Raw genomic sequence first — 17,882 nt, forward strand, 5'->3', positions numbered from 1 at the left:
AAACCTCCAGAGAACTACAGCTCAGAGCAAGTGCTGATCCATATCGCAGCATGTGCTGCAGGGACTCCTTTCATGCGTCCTGGGGGATTCTCCCTCCACCAGCTGCAAGGCTTTCAGAGCCCTGGTATTCCTGTGAAGTAGCGTTCAAAGAGGAGTGCAAAGGGAGGGAGGATTATCTGCCTTATTGAGCTTCCTGAAGGAAAAGCAGTTGTAGGGCACTGTAAAACCATGGCTAGTTAGGGATTAAAAGATGATACTGAGAATATTTCTTTTTAAGCTGCAGGAAATGTTAATTATGGGAATTAAGCAATAGTTGCATAGATCATTGATTCTGAGGAAAAAACAGATCAAATCAAACAACAGAAAAATAGCACCTCCTGGAAAGAGCCAGAAGGTACTGGATATTAGGAAATCTGTGATCATCAGACAGCTGAACATCGGAGTAAGTACACCTGGAGGTTTTCCTCAGGATCCGTTTATTACTCTGAAATTTCCTATTGCTCTGTATTACAAGTACCTGCACTGGTACTGATTTCCTCAGTGAACATGGGAATGCAGCTCTCTTTCATGTGCTCTTAGATTTATTTAATGCTTTGTGAAAACTAAGGAGTGTGGCACGTTCATCTTAGAATCTCTGGTCAGCCACTGATACTCAGGAAGCATTTAGAAGCTGTTGAAAAGCTCATGGGCAGAGGGAGATCACTCACCAGTTACCATCACAGGCAAAACAGACTCAGCTTGGGGAAACAAATTTAATTTATTGACAATTAAACAAAGCAGGCTAATGAGAAATAAGAACAAATCTTAAAAACACCTTCCTCCCACCCCTCCCTTCTTCCTGGGCTCAACTTCACTCCTGACACCTTCTACCTCCTCTATTAACTGCTCCAGTATGGGCCCTTCGCACAGGGTGCAGCCTGCAGGGCGGACTGCCCCAGCATGGGTGAGAAATCAACTCTATCCCAGCCACAACCAGTACGGCATCCCAGGTATGTAAGAAATGGTATCAGAATAGGATGAATGGAAGTGGATGTGTTGGCTTTATATGGCAAGTTTTTGGTAGCGGGAGAGACTGCAGGGGTGGTTTCTATAAGAAGAGGCCAGAAGCTTCCCCCATGTAATTTCATAGCCAGCCCATTTGATTTGTGAAATGTCAGTGCCACAAATGAGCAATCATCATTTCGTTTTCTGTGTAAGCACAATGAAGTGGTGTCTTCCATTCACAGAGCAGTACTGCTGCACTGTAATTACAAACAAATCATACTACATCTGACAAAAAAAAAAACATTTTTCTCCTTAAAAATCTCATTCTTTGTGGACTGCAGTGTTTGCTTTTGAATTGTCAGTTGCATAAAACTCTGTATCCCAAACCCCAGAAACAGAGAGTTTAGTGGAACAAAAGGATGCACTGACAACCGTTGTCTTTTCCTGAAGTACTTTCCTGGGATCATGTTTATCAATACTGTGAACACCTCCTTTTCTATGGAGAAGTTCATTCTCTTCTTTACTTCACAAAGGAATTTTCAAAATAATGACTATATCCATCTTTTGCAAGTGCTGTATATTTAGACAGAAGTAAATAATAATAATTTGTGTGCATTTAATGCTGAATATTATACTTCAGCTCTGGACTTCTGACAATAGAATGGAAAGCTGATTGGTGCAGTACTGGTACCCATTTACAGCTACAGTGCTGTATTTAACATTAAAATAAACTACACTGTTATCTTAATCCCATTTTTAGTAACCCTTTCCTTATTTCTTCCTCTTACTTTCTCAACTTAGGTTCTGAGATAAGCTTGATGTCAGCAGCAACAAAGCATGTAACAGTTATGCGAAGGTGACACTACAAAGAGGGAGTGAGTCAAAAGGTCTGCTTCTTGGTGGAAGCCATTGGTGCTTCCAGTGAGGTCTCTGTATTTGTTGATTTGCATTAAAGGATTGCATACAATCTAGAAAAAAAAAATATGTATTTTTGGAAAACCACCGATTTACATCACCATTTTGTGTTCTAAATGGGAATGTTTTGGTGAGGACTGCTATTCATTACAAAGCGGCAATCACGACTTCATTATTTTAGAGGTGACAGCCTGGTGCATGTGTGCGAGTCCTGGTTTGTGGGTGGGCTGCATGCCCCATTATGGAGCCGTTTGGACTGCCTGTATCAGTAAGCTTACTAGGTGGTGGGTACAACCACTGTTCCATGATTATCTATATTAAATTCTAATGAAAAACCCAGCTTGGTTGTGAGCTGATCTTTCACTTTTCCAGACAGAGCTTGCACGCAGATCATTCCCAACAAGGAAATTGGATGTAGCTAACCCATTCTGGGGGGTGATGGGCTTTAGCTGTATGGGCTGTGTTCTATTAGGTCCATTAGTTTTACGTACCTCATGCTCAGGAAAGACATTGCCCTGTTTTGATTACTAGCCTAGATTTTGTTCACTGGTACAGATTCATTGAAGAGCAGGTCAGTAAGCAGATGATTCCTGAAGGAGCCAAGAAGTTGCAGAATCTCCTCTGTCTGTAGCTGGAACAAGAGCAAAGTATGGGCAAGGTGGAGAGAGGAAGAAGGTGCTTGCTGTGCAGCATGCTTCATTCATCCCTGGTAAAGAAATGTTGGGAATCATACCAGGAGTTACAGATTAACCATCTCTTCTGTAGCCAGTGGACACAGTGGAGGTCAGAATCTCCTGAGATCTGTTCTCCCTGACACTCCTAGTCAAAGTGTTTGTAATGTCTTTTTTCAGTCATAGCTTTTTTCAGTCACTGCTGCACAGTGATAACCACTAGTGAAAATAGGACATAGTTACTTTTACTTTGTCCTGTTCAGACAAACTGAGATGGAATGAAAATAAAAATATTGGTTGACATACACCAACTGCTGGTTCTGGTAGCCCATCAGTGGGAGCTTTTATAGGTAGTATGGATGTGATTTCTGCTCAGTTCATCCAGTGTGGGTCAACTGCCCCTATGTACACTACAGAAGTGTAATTAGTAGCAGTTCAACAGCATTTCACAAATGACAGTGAGTAAACTGTTCCCCTGCTCTGCACAACACTTTTGTTCTTAAGAGATAATCCAGGCCTGGGAAGCCTCCTGAGGATCCATGAAAAAAGGCTGTAGTTTCTTAGGGAATGGAGGGGAGAGAAGCAAATGAGGCAGGTCCATTTATATATGTGTTTTCTAGTTATGCAGGAGTTTGTCACATTTAGCCAGAAGTAAGATTGTGCTGATGAAAGGCTATTAATGTAGAAAAGGAGAGGCAGAATCAGAGGAGGAGACCAAATATTGCAAGGATAAGAAATGATCCTGGCCAGATCCTCTCTTCACTGTATAGTGAAGCTGGCTTAGGAACCTAGAGGGAGAGCAGAAAGGCTAGCTTCATGTGTAGACAAAGAGTACATGGGCTTTAAATGCTATTTAGTCCTCCATGAGGATTTTAAGACTCTGTACTGAGGACACTGAAGGCTTTTCAATGTAGATTAATGCTCCTGTGTTAGCAGCACAGTGGCTGCTTCACCCTTCCTGGGCATCACAGGTACTGCAGAGATAGCAGCTTCCTTGGGCATCTCTGTATACCATTAATCAAGTTCTAACCTCTATGGCATTATTAGAGGTTGGAGCTTGAGGGTCAGATGAGACAAGTATTCCTTTTGGAGATGCAGACACACCTGTCTGAATTCAGGCAGCAGCAGATAACAAAGAGCAATGAGCACTGGGATCACAGTGGTCAGGCCAGGAATGCTAACCCACCCTTTTTCTTACTTTATTAATCTGTTACTTTGAATGTCTTACATGAGCAGCTTAGTCCACTGGTTACTCAACTCACACCCCTTTTGGCTGAGATTAATATTCTTTTTGTTTCAAATTATTATATTTCTTAATCTTTTTACTTTGGTCAGTCTTTGCAAATAGCTTTAGGCAACAGGCTGGACCAGGTTTCTCTTATCCTGGCTGAAGTTAAATATAAAGAGCCATACAAAACTGTGACAATATTCAGACTTTTCTTTTTAAAAAAAAACACGTATTCACAAATTATTCAGAGACATTTCTATACTGTACTGTTATGATAACAGTCTGTAGGATTAATCTCTACTGGGGAAGAAAGGAAGTTCCATTATATGCCACTTAAAAAACAAGAAAAGGAGAAGACAAGGAAGAACATGGAGAAAAAAGAGCATCTGGGCTAAAGCTATACAGAAAGTCTGTGGTATGATAAGAAGTCCACCCTCTTAACACATGGGCTAATACCATTCCTGCCCCATAAAAGCCTTTGGCAGCTGTATTTTTAATAGACCTCATGTAGATGAGATAATGTAAGATGTTCCTTTCCATCAGCGCCGGAGATGATAGTGGAGATTTTCCTATGGCAAAGCTGTTTAAGGGCAGAGAATTAACAGTTATTCTTAAAACATCCCATTCCTTTAACAATGCAGCACCACCACAACCAATTCATATAAAAAGTTTCCAGTTCAGTGAATAACCTGCTTATGTACACTTATAAGAGTGGTCCCAGATGCACCAGTGTGCACCTCCAATGTGACATGTCACAGCTGGCAGTGCAGCTGATGGAAGCTCCCTAAGTGCACTCCGATGCTCCCAGTTCTTAACCAGCTCTTGCCTCCCATCTAGTGGCTACCTCCATACACCAAGTATTTTATTCAGGTTTTTTTGACATGAATGGGCAGAACAAGAACCTTGTCTGCGTTAGAATAATGGAAGTCAATAGCCCACAGCCTCAGAGTTTTCTAAATAACTTTGCCATGTATCAGTAACTCCAGTCATTCAAATACTGTTGGTTCCTTCAAAGTCTCTACAGGAGCTTTAGTGTTAGGAGATTAAAAACAGAAATCTGAATGTAGAGCTCTTCTATTCCATCTTTTTGAGTCCTGTAAGGAATCCATGCTCACAAATCTCTCACTGTTAAAACAGAAAGCTTACTTTTCATCTCAAAGTGAAAGGTTAAAATCTGGTGGGGAAAACTCCCTCCAGAACAGCAGCCTCTAAGGAAAAAACTAAGAGACTGAAAGAACAACAATAAAATCCCAAAGACATACATAGGCTCTTGACTTCACCTCATACAACAACCACAGAACCATAGAACTGTCCAGGCTGGAAGAGACAAAGGATCATCAACCTTCCATGGGAAGGGGAGCCTACATGAGATTATCTAGTGCTGTGTCCAGTTGCATCTTGAAAACCTCCAGTGAACAAGGAATTCCTTCTCTTCAACTACAAGCTGACCTCCCTCTGTTTCGCACAAGTCATCTCCCAGGCAGGCAGAGTGTAGCTGCAGCATCTGATCTGAGAACTGAACGAGGTGAAGTCGGTCATGAGTGTGGATCACACAGCCAGAGCTGGGGGAGGGAGGTAGCAGGAAGGATGCCAAAGGGCCAAGCCCAGCTCCTCACTGCTCCCAAAAGCAACTGCATGTTCACAGGGAGGCCTGCAGCTAGAAACAGCATCCAGCCTTTAGGAGAAAGTGCTGTAGGTGGGAAAGGGAGGGCAAAGCAGAGATGCTGTTAGGGAATAACAGAGTCTGGAGTGGGTCTGGGTAGCTACGAGCATTGTTCTGGCTGCCTCGGTTCAGCTGGGTAACTGCCCAAATGAATATACCTTTTATTAGACATCTATAAATATTAATCATTCACCCTGTTGAGGAGTATAGCAATCAGAATACAAAGCAGGGAGTTATCCCGTGTCAGAACATGCTGACATGTACAGCTAAAATTTAAATACAATTAGTTCTTAAATAGGAAATACTTCCTTTGGGGTTTGTTCCAATATAGGGCCTATCTATTTCTGAATTATATTCAGCATCTAAGAATGGCTCAGAACTGATAGACTCTGAGATACTTTGTATTACCAGCAGATAACTCCTATTAGCAGTAACAGTAAATTAAACAATGGCAGGGCACAGTCTTAGACATAAGCAATTGTTTATACTGCTTAATTGTTAGGATAGAGCCTGAGGCATTTTAGTGTTCAAAGGTTCCTGAACAGCTCCCAGGTATAATTTAGGACTTGGCACAGGCCATGCACATGTTAAATGGTTGCTCTGTTTTGGAGGGAAAAAGAGTTTGAAAGTCAGTCCCCATGCCAGAGAAGGCATTTAGCATGGTTCTACAGACACTGACTTCGGCTACATATTGACTGGGAAATGAAAGAGGTCGACTGAAAGTTTAGATAAGGTCCCCCTACATCCATAAGCTCTGGAGCTTGGTGGGCTTCTGTAGGCAGCTTCCCTTCACCATGGTTTGCAGAGATCAGAATATACTTTTCTGCTGAAATACACAGCTTGCAGAACCCAAAAGTGCTCCCAGTGTTTGTAGCAGCTGTGTGTAATCCGCCCCCCCTCCTGAAAATACAAGGAAATAGTACAATTTAAATGAAGATTGAATTTATTTGTCTTGCTATTCTTTAAATAAAAGACAAGAAATCCCCCGGCAGTGTGTATTCTTCAGTAAGGAATAGTATTCTGGTTCTGGATCTTTATGGAATAGTGATATAGGGAAGCATTACCTTTATGAAGCCAACAGTTTCATTAACTTCAATTAGTTCCAAAGAGATCTAAGTGATAACTTTGAGAAAGTGACCATCATTTTTAACCAGTCCTGGTTCAGTTGAATACCTAATAAAGACCATGTATAAAAAAAAGCATGGGTTTTACCTAGAGAATTACAGGCGTGACCAGTGTAGCACAGATGTGTAAAGAATTAATATTGAGTGATAATAAGTGAATGCACAGAAAGTTGGAAAACTGTACAGTCCTCTAACTGCTTGCCCTTAAATTCACCAGGTATTCTGATCTTACAAGTACGACGTGAAGTACAATTGGCCTGAAAAGAAGTAGACATACTGAAAGAAAGCACTGAAATGATAATGCTGAAATGTCTAAAACTCCCTAAGAAGTTACCAAATTCAATTTTATTCCAAAATCAGCCTTTTTTTTTTTTCACTTTGCAAATCTTATTGATCTGTCTTTGAAAGTTAAAAGGCAGCTTTACCAATGGATAAAACGGAACCTTACTGTCTTTAGCAGCCCTACTCTCTTTTACATCTAATGTAATCTAAAGGAGCTTCACAATAAGCAGTCTGATCCAAAGTCTGCCAAAGATAATGGGAACTTTCCTACAGCTTCAGTAAGTTTAGTGTCAGGCCTTAAATGGTGACATTTGCAAAAGACTAAAGTACTAATATGAATGTAACACTTCATTAATGAAGGATCTTATACTTACTTAACCCCAACAATTTTTATTAATAGTTCTGTGGGTACATATGTGAAGAACTAATACTTTGAGCCAGTTAATTTAGCAGTAATTTCCTGCTTTGCAACTAATGAGATCCCATTGGAATAAATATTATCATAGCTGATCCAAGGCAGAAGTGCAGTTGAGCAAGTTTGGAAAAATAACATCCTATCATCATAAATGCCAACCAGATTTGTTTAATAAATGATACTTCAGGCAGAGTCCTCAAACAAAACATCCATAGAGCCCACAGATCCTTGAAGCCAGCTTCTACTAATGAACGATGTGTGCGCAAACCCCTAACCTCTGTAGTAATCCAAAGCCAGATCTAGGTTGTTGGGGAAAAAAATTCAAAGCATGTTAAAGATCACCATGGTATACTTTCCTTTTCCACTGAAATCAGCTGTTCTACTAGAAACTGAGTTCCTCTAGACACTGTGCTATAGTGGTGGGCATGGTGTGACTGGTGCTGTGATTGAGATAGTTTGAAGCATTACTGGCAGCAAAGCCCCAGCTGTCGCTATCTCTGGTAGTAGTTTTGTTTTGGGATGGACTGGAAAATGAAAAAGGTCCTTGCAGATTTCAGCAAATGATGGTCTTTAGTGTGATATCTACACAAAGATAGCATACAGCTATTCAGCACATGTCAAGCCCACTGCATTTATATGGGCTATAGGGATTCTGGGGATGGACTCTTCATTAGGGACTGTAGCAATAGGACAAGGGGCAATGAGTTTATACTTAAACAAGGGAAGTTTAGATTGGATATAAGGAAGAAGTTCTTTACTGTGAGGGTGGTGAGGCACTGGAATGGGTTGCCCAGGGAAACTGTGAATGCTCCATCCCTGGCGGTGTTCAAGGCCAGGTTGGACAGAGCCTTGGATGACATGGTTTAGTGTGAGGTGTCCCTGCCCATGGCAGGGGGGTTGGGACTAGATGATCTTAAGGTCCTTACCAACCCAAACCCATCTGTGATTCTGTGATTCTATATCCAAACCATACAACTTGTTACATGTTGAATCCTGTCTAAATTGTATGTGATTCTCCAGTGATGATAATGGTTTTGTGCTGATGTGAACTGTAGTGTAAATACAGATAAGCAATGGTATTTCCACTGAGAAAGAGGAAATATATCGGTATGTTACACCCTATTAACCTCTCTAACTACCTCTAAGCAATTAGCTACAAAGACATTTCAACTCCTTTTAATTCAGTAAAGGTTTTCTGTCCATTATCTTTGTCTTGGTTGCATATTCAATTAATTCACATTACACTCTTGGGAATCACTGGGGGTTTTGACACAGGAGACTATTTCTTGGGCATGAATAGTGAGATACTTATAGGACCACTGTGGGGAGTTTGGGAAGCAGATACCCTTTCATGTTTTTAAGTTCCACTCTGAATAAATACAGGAAAAGAAAAAACCAAGTGACCATTAGTTGTTACAGCTAGAGATCAGCAGACTGAGAAGAAAGCAGAAATCTTGGAGCACTCAAGAAGCTGAGACTTAGTGGCATTTCAAGTGATCCAGAGTTTGGGTGATAAAGTGAAATATATTCTTTATAAAAGCATGGTTTCCATAAGTGTTTTTTATGTGAACTCAGCATCATGAACTGATATTTCTGCTCAGAAAGGAGCATCAGCTATTTTTCATATTCATGTAGCATTATGCAGGGAATCAGAACTCTGTTCCTGAGCGCTGGCCCAACATCTTCAAAGCCTCCAGTCAAGCTCTGGAAAGCAAGTTTAAGTGAACTCAAGATTTCTACATAGACACCAGATGTGTTAAAGCACAAGCCTGTGTAAGCAAGCCCTTGAGAAGGAAAAGACATATAACACCATTCTAATTTATGCTGCAGAATGATTATTGAATCCTCTGTAGAGATGAATCAGTAGCCTTTGGTGTATTACAGAAATTCAGACTTTATCCATAAAGGTAGGGCTTTGTATCAAAACACAGCTCTCAACTGTGCTCCTTGCAATGATGTTGTTGCAAACATAGAGTTGATATGCAGTGTGTGAAGAACTATGTGCATGCCCTTCTCAGTGCCTTTCTTCTGCTTTAAAAAGCCTGTCAGACATACACACATTCTGCAAAGAATGCCTGTGTATAGCAACTGTACATTTCTACGTCTTGAGCTGCTCCATCTCAAAGTTAGGACAGTCAGGGCAGTAGATATGGGTAGGTAACTATGGGTAGGTAAATATGCCAATAGTTATGGCCATTCTTGGGCTTGTAAGACTTACTTAGTTTACCATTTAACAATCAATAAAAGTGTCTTTACCTCCTCCAGTACGTTGCTGGCCACAAAATATGGGGGCATTTCTAAGCAGATAAAAGCATAAGTATTCTTAGACATACAGCACATGACTAAATACTATTTAGATACAGCAGGACAGGATAGTAACAACACAGGTTTTGATATAAGCCAACAGTGCTTCTAAAGCATGTGTGTTTGGATACTTTTCTGGAAGAAAATCAGTTGGAGGTTCCAATGGCATTTGCATGAGTGATGTTTGCTTAAATAAACATGTTTGCATCTATTTAAAGATAAGGGTTTTTTTTTGTGGTTACTAATTGCTTGTATTAATATTCAGTCATGGCTATGACTGAACAACAACACACTAATGGGTCTAATCCCTACAGGGTGAAGACATAACCAAACAATAAAAAGGACTGTTTGGTTTGACTTAGCTGCTGTGGCTGCTTGGTAATGTTCTGCTCCTTGAGGAGTTTGTGGTTAAGGAGCAGTCCTAATCAAATACTGTAATGGCTACCATTATAGGAATTAAACCATACTAAGTAGAGCAAAATGGCAAATGTCACATGGAGGAAAACAGCTGCTAACAGGATTGCTCTGTGGTGCTGCTTGGTGACAGCAATGACAGGAATGCCAATGGCTCTGTTCTGTCACCAATCACCATGCTAGCACAGGTGTCAAGGGAAGTTTATCCCAAAGTGCTAATGTGATGCAGGTGGTGAACTCCAGGAAAACCATTCCCTAGTCAATAAAAGATGTTCCTGTTTTTTCCACAATTCTCTTTTTTTACAGACTAGAGGACAAGGAGACTCAGCGGGACATTTGGGCTGCCTGCAAACATGGGACAGACTGATTCAGTGCCGTCTGCAAGCTCATTGAAATCAGTTGTAAACTGGTAAGATTTCTTCTGCTGATTCCTCCTGGAGGAATGCCCCACTCTGCTAAGTGGGGAGAGTCAAAGAAGTGGAAAATCTACATCTGAGACTGTATTTCTTTGATGATCATTGTACTGAATGCAGGGTACGGGTAAATCAGAACACAGAACTCATGGAACAGCAGGTGGGTACGTGATGCTTGGCAACAGCCTCAGGCATCTCACACCTGCTTGAAGGGCTGAGTCCCACATCACCCTCCAGAGGTCGTTTGATAGGGTTTTTTTTATAGATAAAGAATGTCAGATCTTGGCAAGTCATGTGGCTTGCTCCAGCTCCTAGAGTTTTCATTAAACTGTTGGGAAAAGAGAAAGAAAAGAAGTGAATTGTGACTATCAGACACCACTTTTAAGGGTAATACATTCTCTTCTTACCAAAATAAAGCTTTAGAAAACTTCAGTTATGAAGAAAATATTCCTCCATATGGGAGGGCAGGGAAGCATTGTACAACAATTTAAGGATCTTCAGTTAAAGGAATCTAACAAGATCCTCAGCCTTTCTGAGGATCAATCACATCAAATAAATCAATGAAAGGAACTGATCCCTTAAATCTATGAAATCAACAGAAATAGATATAGCAACATTATCCACAGTAATATAGCACCTCTTCAATTTCATACTTATGTGTGCTGAAAAAAAATGCCTCTTTTTTCATTAAGGAAAATGAGGGGGAGGTTAAACAGCAAAAGAATGTTAAAGAATCTAGTTTTCATTCACAATACTTCTCTGGCAGGTCTATCACACACTTCCTGGAGATAGAAAATGTCCAGTTCTACTCTCAACAGTGGGAGCCATCATTCAAAATTAAATGAGCCAAATAAATCCTGGGTGTATGACTGATTGTGTTATTTAGTGCTCAGTGAACTGGTCTTCCACCAATGGAAGGTCTGCAGTATATAGGTCTTGATAACTTAGGCTCTCACCTCTGTACTGGGATGCAGCCTGGACTTGAAGGAGGCACAGGGGACAAGTCAGAGTGCTGATGGCGGAAGAGTCAAGCTGTGCTGTGCTGTGCTGTTCAGTCCTCAGTATTATGTTTGAAAATTCCCTGTAAGTCAGAAATAGTCCAAATATTCCTTAAAAGTTAGCTGAGAAGATAACTGGACAGAAATTATTTCAAAAACACAATCTTCCAGATTCACATGGAATGGAAAGCAAGTTGTCATGCAGTGCTTTTGCATTTTAGTCCTGTTTGGTTCTTGCTGCATTTTTGGATAGTGATGCATTTATTACAATGTAATCTTCTGTCTGTCTGTGCCCAGGAAAAGCGCAGTTCTTACTGACTATATTTTCCTTTCTGTTTATTTGCCCTGTTTTCCCTCATGTGCTAAGCCATATTATTTTGCTGCACAGGCCTAAACCTGAAAGAATTTCAATGCGGTTCCCCTGGGGACAGAGGAATGGAGCAGTAGGATCATTAACTGCATTTCTAAATATATCTCAATAGTAGCCTAACAGACTGTAAAGAATTCCAATATCTATAAGGAAAAACTGGACAAAAATAAAGCCTTATTGACAGAAGCCCACACATGGTGAATACAGCTGAAGGGTGGAAATCTGCCAACAGTGGCAATGTCATTTTCTTCCCAGCTTTTCTTGGGGGCAATGCTCAAATTATATCTCTAGTTGACCCCCTTCAGGAAAAAAAGAAAAATCTTTTTCCTGCCAACTATTTATTGACTGTATTTCGAATGGGACATAAAGAAATTATATTGACATAGGTTAGCTGGTAGGGTTTAATTAACACAGCTGAGAAGTCTCATGCCCAGAAGGCTCAGCTCCTTTCATATGGTGGGAGCTGGTAGAGCCAAAGCCGAGACAAGAGCCCAAGTGCTACTGATGAATTCTACATATGTCAGAGAAGGGCTGCTGGAGACCTCCTGGAGTTAATCTAATCTGCAGGGTTAGCACATGCTCCATGCCAGAACATACCACATCCCGCAGCCTTGTGGAGTAAAGCATCTTGTTAGGATCAAAGTGAAAAGAACCAGGCAAGGAATATTTGAGAGTCAGTCTTCTGTCTTCAACAGAGAGCAAGAGAAAGGCTTCATCCTGCTTCATTGTACATCATACATGCAAATGCACATGAGAACATCCATCCTCGTCCTTCCTACTGCTCTGTTATCCAACCCCTGACTACAGTCCAAGTAACCCACCCAAGCCAATGGCTGGATTGCCAGCCAGAGATGTGTGAACCGATAACCCTTTTCTTGGGGGCAAGGTAGAAAAGTGTGTGGTAGGTTGTAATGCTCCTTTCTGAGGAAACAAAGAATCCTGGTGGCCAAATCTTCATCTCAGGAGTTTTTCAGAAGTTCAGTGAAGGCTGAGAAGTGGTTTCAGGAATTTGCAATGTGAAAGGAAATAGATAAAGTTATATTTTTCTGTGCAAATTCTTGCAGGACAATTAGTAGAATATAAATGCAACAAAGATAGCTGCAATATTTCCAGATGAATATGTGTTGTCGAATTAGTACTAAGAAGACTCATCTGATGCACAGTGACTGTGTCTCTTTAATTATCACAGTTCTCTTTCCCTCATTCGTTGTCCTAATAAAACTGTTGAAGAAACTTCATTTTAAGGCTGGAACTAATACAATTAGAAATATCAACTTCAATCTCAGCTGAAGTCACCCAGTTAATTAGCAAAATTAATGGTGGTTTGAAAATCAGTTTCCATTAGAATATGGTGGGACCTGACTCTGACAGGATCAATAGCCATTTTCTAGTTGTCAGTAACCAGTGTCTGGAATAACAAGAAGTAAATAGATGCTGATGTGATTTGAGGACTGGAGGTTTGGAATTCTCCTAAAATATATATTTGGATGTAAGGGTGGTCACGCTGGGTACCTATACCTAATGTGTGTTTAAAAAGCTTTGTACTTGCATGTCTTCTTACACAAGACCAGACTCTCAAAATACCTTCTATAAATACGTGGTCAGATATTTTTGAGTGCATTTCAAGTGCTGAGGTGGTTTTTTTCAACCTCATTTTCATTATTTTCCTGGAGCTTGAAGATTTCAACAATGTGGTTCTGATTATGGAGCTAAATCCAAATAAACATCTGGAAATATCCCAGCTAGCAATCTGCAAGGCAATACCCAAGTGTGATCCAGGGTTGAGCTCACTCCCAGCACAGCTCCCAAAACACAGTGTGAGTGAGACTACACCACTTTTTGCCTGGTTTCTCCAGAGCTATTGCAGAAAGACCAAACACACCCCAAGTGCCCTTGTGCCATGTGTTAGGCCTGGCAACATGTACCTGCCATTTAATGCTAAGACAGAATCAGCTCTTACAACATTACAGACACCCCAAAATGTGAATATAGAGAAGAGTAACTTCATTGAAGGGCTATAGGGGCAGCAAATGGCATCCAAGGAAGACCAATGCCCAAGTGCAAGCAGTGTGGATGCAGATGGACAACTTCAGCTTTTGGAATTTGATCTGGGAGTGAAGGATCCTGCTCATTTAATTGTGTAAATGTGACCTCACCAGTCTGGATGGTAATGAGATGTAGGTCTCAGGACTTCAGCCCTCTTCACAGCCTGAGGACACATTTGAGGTGTGTTCTGTAGTTAGTACCAAAACTTAGAGAACACCTGCAGGACGTAGATCCTCCCACATAGCAATAAGTGATAAAACAAGTGTTTGGGCTACGTAGACTATTCCTAAAAAGAAAATAAAAGTAATCCTTTCCAGAAAAAAAAGGCTACAGTAGGAGATTTCTGTGTGTGTGCATGAAGAACACTCAGTCTGACAAGAAAATTACATACTTGGCAAAGAAAACTTAAAAATACAGGGCTTGCCTTGCTGGGTGGGTCTGACTGATTGTCATGTGTAATGTTTTGAAAGGTTTGAACTATGTAATTTAGTAAGACAGCAGGGCCCCCATCCTGCTCGTCTCTGAGACAAAAAGCCTAACTTTCTCAGGGAGAAGAACTATCAGTTGCCATTATTCAGAGTAACCCTCAGTTTGCCTTCTTCTGTTGCAGTGGTCGCTCCCTGAGATATTGGAGATACAAAGTCTGGGTTTTCCTATGCATCAGGCAGTGGTGTTTCTGTTGCTGACTTTACCACCCATTTACAGGTCACACTGGCCAACTGAAGAGGCAGAAAGTCTATCGGCGTTTTATCCTAGAGCTGTTCAAGCAGCAAGGCCTGCAACTGACTGATGGTTTAAGACGGGTTCTTTTCACACACTACTTAGTTCTTTTAATCCCGCAAGAGCAGTTCCTTAAAACCCTTTCTCATGAAGTCACTAAGCTGTACAAAACACTAGAGGTAGAGTAAGAGTTGTTACACTATATTATACAGATGTTAGGTAAGCAGCAGGGTGTATCGTGATTTCTGGGAGTGGTTGCAGTGATTGTAAGAGCATCTTATCTTACCAGCTAATACCTGGAGCGTCTTTACTTCTGCCTGTGGCACAGACATGAGAGAAAATGCTGAGTTGTGCAAAGCATTGTCATTCTCCATTCTCATTAGGCTTTACGCTTCCCTGTGAGCAAGGCTGTGTCATTCCCTGAGGAATACCTGGGACACTTCCTGCCAAAACAGAGTCAGAGAGAAAGCAAAATGCAAGTGGCACAGCCCCTACTGCAGGTCTCAGAAGAAGCTGACAATATCTGAAACTCATTTTCCAGGTAAAATACACCAATTGTGGCACTCTGCATTACATTCTTCAGAAAACAAGGTGGGAAAATCTATCTCCGAAAGATGACTTGTCATTAGAAGGGGTCTCTGTGAGCACACTTACTCTTCTCTCAGTGGAGGAGCCCCCATCCATCTCACGTGGATTCATGATGAAGGCTGCGTCGAGAGTCCTTGCCTTTGCCTTGTCACAGGCAAACTCCACTTGGCAGGTTTTGCTCTCCCAGTGTCTTTCTGCTTTAGTGTTAGATGGAAAAGGCAGAGAGAAAAGAAAGGTGGTAAAGACACTGCAGAAACCACAGTGAGCTCTGATCTGAAACCCTCAGCTCCACATACCCTAGGCCTGGGCTATGTAGAGCTCCATATACCCCAGGCCTAGAAGGATAAATTGAGCTGAAAAAAGTACTTTGAAAGATGGTTATTTCTGTCAGAGGAAGAGAAAACCTCTTCTGGGAGAAAAGCTCAGAGCTGGAGCTTAGCCTAGCAAAACAAGAGCTGAGACATAGCTGCCCTAGAAGGTAAACAGCAAGGAGAAGAAATATTTAAGGTAAAGAAAGAACATGTAGTTATAACTGGTTAGAAATAAGTTTTAGTCTTCAGATTGGAAGAATGTTTTTCAACTCTGACTGAGGTTGGGCAAATCTTCAAGAAGGATTTATAAGGGAAGGAAAACTAGTTTTAAGTTTTGCCAGTAACAAAAAGAATGATGTATGGTGGCTTTCTGTGCCATGAGAACCTGGACCCACTGATCCAGGAAATCCTTTCACAGTTCCTGAGCTTCTTTATTTCCCTGATGAATTACAACAAAAAAATAAATCTCCAAATCTCTTTATATATTTTCACCAATGTCAAGCACATGAAGAACCACTGGGAAGGGGGTGGGGGTGTCAAAAGACCTGAGGATTTAATGTGGAAAAAAAGCTGTATGGTTGTTTTGGTTTTAATATTAGCTTTCTTTATCTATTAGAGAAGTAGCATCTAACCTAAATGCCTTTGCAGATCACTTTCCAGTCCATGCCACAATTTCAGACCTTTGTGAGTAAGAGTAATTGAAATCTCTCCATGCCACTGGCTGTTACCATATAATTAATATCAAAGATAAAATAGATGCCCAAATGAAGATATGAAAGGCTCTAATTAAATTAAAGATGATAATGTTATATAAGGAAATACACGTTTAAAGCAGACTATAGTATGTGACAAAGGGAAGTTTTATTATGTAATTATTTTGACTTGACTAACAATCGAATGACACAGAGGAAAACACTAAATGCCTTAATGTGTAATTAAACGTACAACAATAGATTGATATTCACTAAGAAGCAATAAATATTTAGGTGAGACCAACAGTTTACTATTGCCAGCTGCATTAAATTATTTATACAGAACAAACTATTTGGCAATAGAGCAAAGGAACAAAATAATGCTTTTTCCAGTTGTTACTCTTTGGAACGTGCCACCAAGTTTCCTTTAGATCTGCTCATCTCACTGCAGTGGTGTTGTGTGTTTGCTGGGAAACTCAGTTGCTGTACAACCAACAACAGGTGCCTGATGAACACCCCATTCTGGGATCTAGTGCTCACACCAACTGTGTGAACCTCATGAGAAGCTTCACAGAAATCATTACCAAGAAAGTTCAGACTTTAAAAACTAAATCTTAATCAAAGTTGCCTGCAAAGGAGGGCTGTAAACGTTACTGCATGTGTAATAAATGTCCTAATAAATGGTTCTTTTGGCCAATATAGATTTTTGTGTGTGGCTCCGGTAGGGGAGCAGCTTGTCCATGGCCACAGGTTATAAACACTTTTGATGTGCCTGTGCTTGATTTACAACTGTAATGGATTTGTAATGATTAATAATGTATTAACCCTTTAATAAACTCTCCATGAGCAGAATCTAAAGACCTAGGCAGGTTTAAAACGTTGACATTCCTGGCTGTGACCATTGCATCAGGGCCTTGTTACACATTTCCCACATTGACCAAAGGTGAAACCAAATTGGGATTTGTGGAATTAGGAAATTTTGTTATGCACGGCAGTCATAGAATCTTTTTAGGCCAAAAACCAGTGTGTGTCAATGTAGGTGATGGACAGATTTTCTCACACAGACACCGCTATTCATAACCCTGTCTCAAAGAAGTGAGTAAGCAATCAGAGTTAACGCTGACTAGTGCAAGAGATACCTGTAGAGGGCAAAAGTCACCAAACCACAAATAAATGCTCCAGTAAATTAAAGAAGTAGAAAAACATCATTGGAAGCAGGAACTTTAAAAGGGTTCAGTTTCACCTCTGTGCCTGGCAAAATCTTGCAGCAGGTTCTCCTGGAAGGCATGCTGAGGCCCATGAAAAACAAGAAGGTGCTTGGTGACAGCCAGCATGGCTTCACTAAGGGGAAATCCTGCCTAACCAATTTGGTGGCCTTCTATGATGGGGCTACAGAACTGCTGGACAGGGGTAGAGCAGCTGATGTCATCTACCTGGACTTGTGCAAAGCATTCGACGCTGTCCCACATGACATCCTTGTCTCTAAAGTGGAGAGACATCAATTTGATGGATGGACCACTCGGTGGATAAAGAACTGGCTGGATGGCAGCACACAAAGAGTTGTGGTCAATGGCTCAATGTCCAGCTGGAGACCAGTAACGAGTGGTGTCCCTCAGGGATCGGTGTTGGGACCGGTCTTGTTCAACATCTTCATCGCTGACATGGACAGTGGGATTGAGTGTGCCCTCAGCAAGTTTGCCGATGACACCAAGCTGTGTGGTTCGGTTGATACGCTGGAGGGAAG

Source organism: Pezoporus occidentalis, unplaced genomic scaffold (genome assembly GCF_034315485.1).
Source record: "Pezoporus occidentalis ecotype Australia unplaced genomic scaffold, CSIRO_AGI_Poc_V1 ctg6, whole genome shotgun sequence".
Taxonomy (NCBI): Eukaryota; Metazoa; Chordata; class Aves; order Psittaciformes; family Psittacidae; genus Pezoporus; species Pezoporus occidentalis.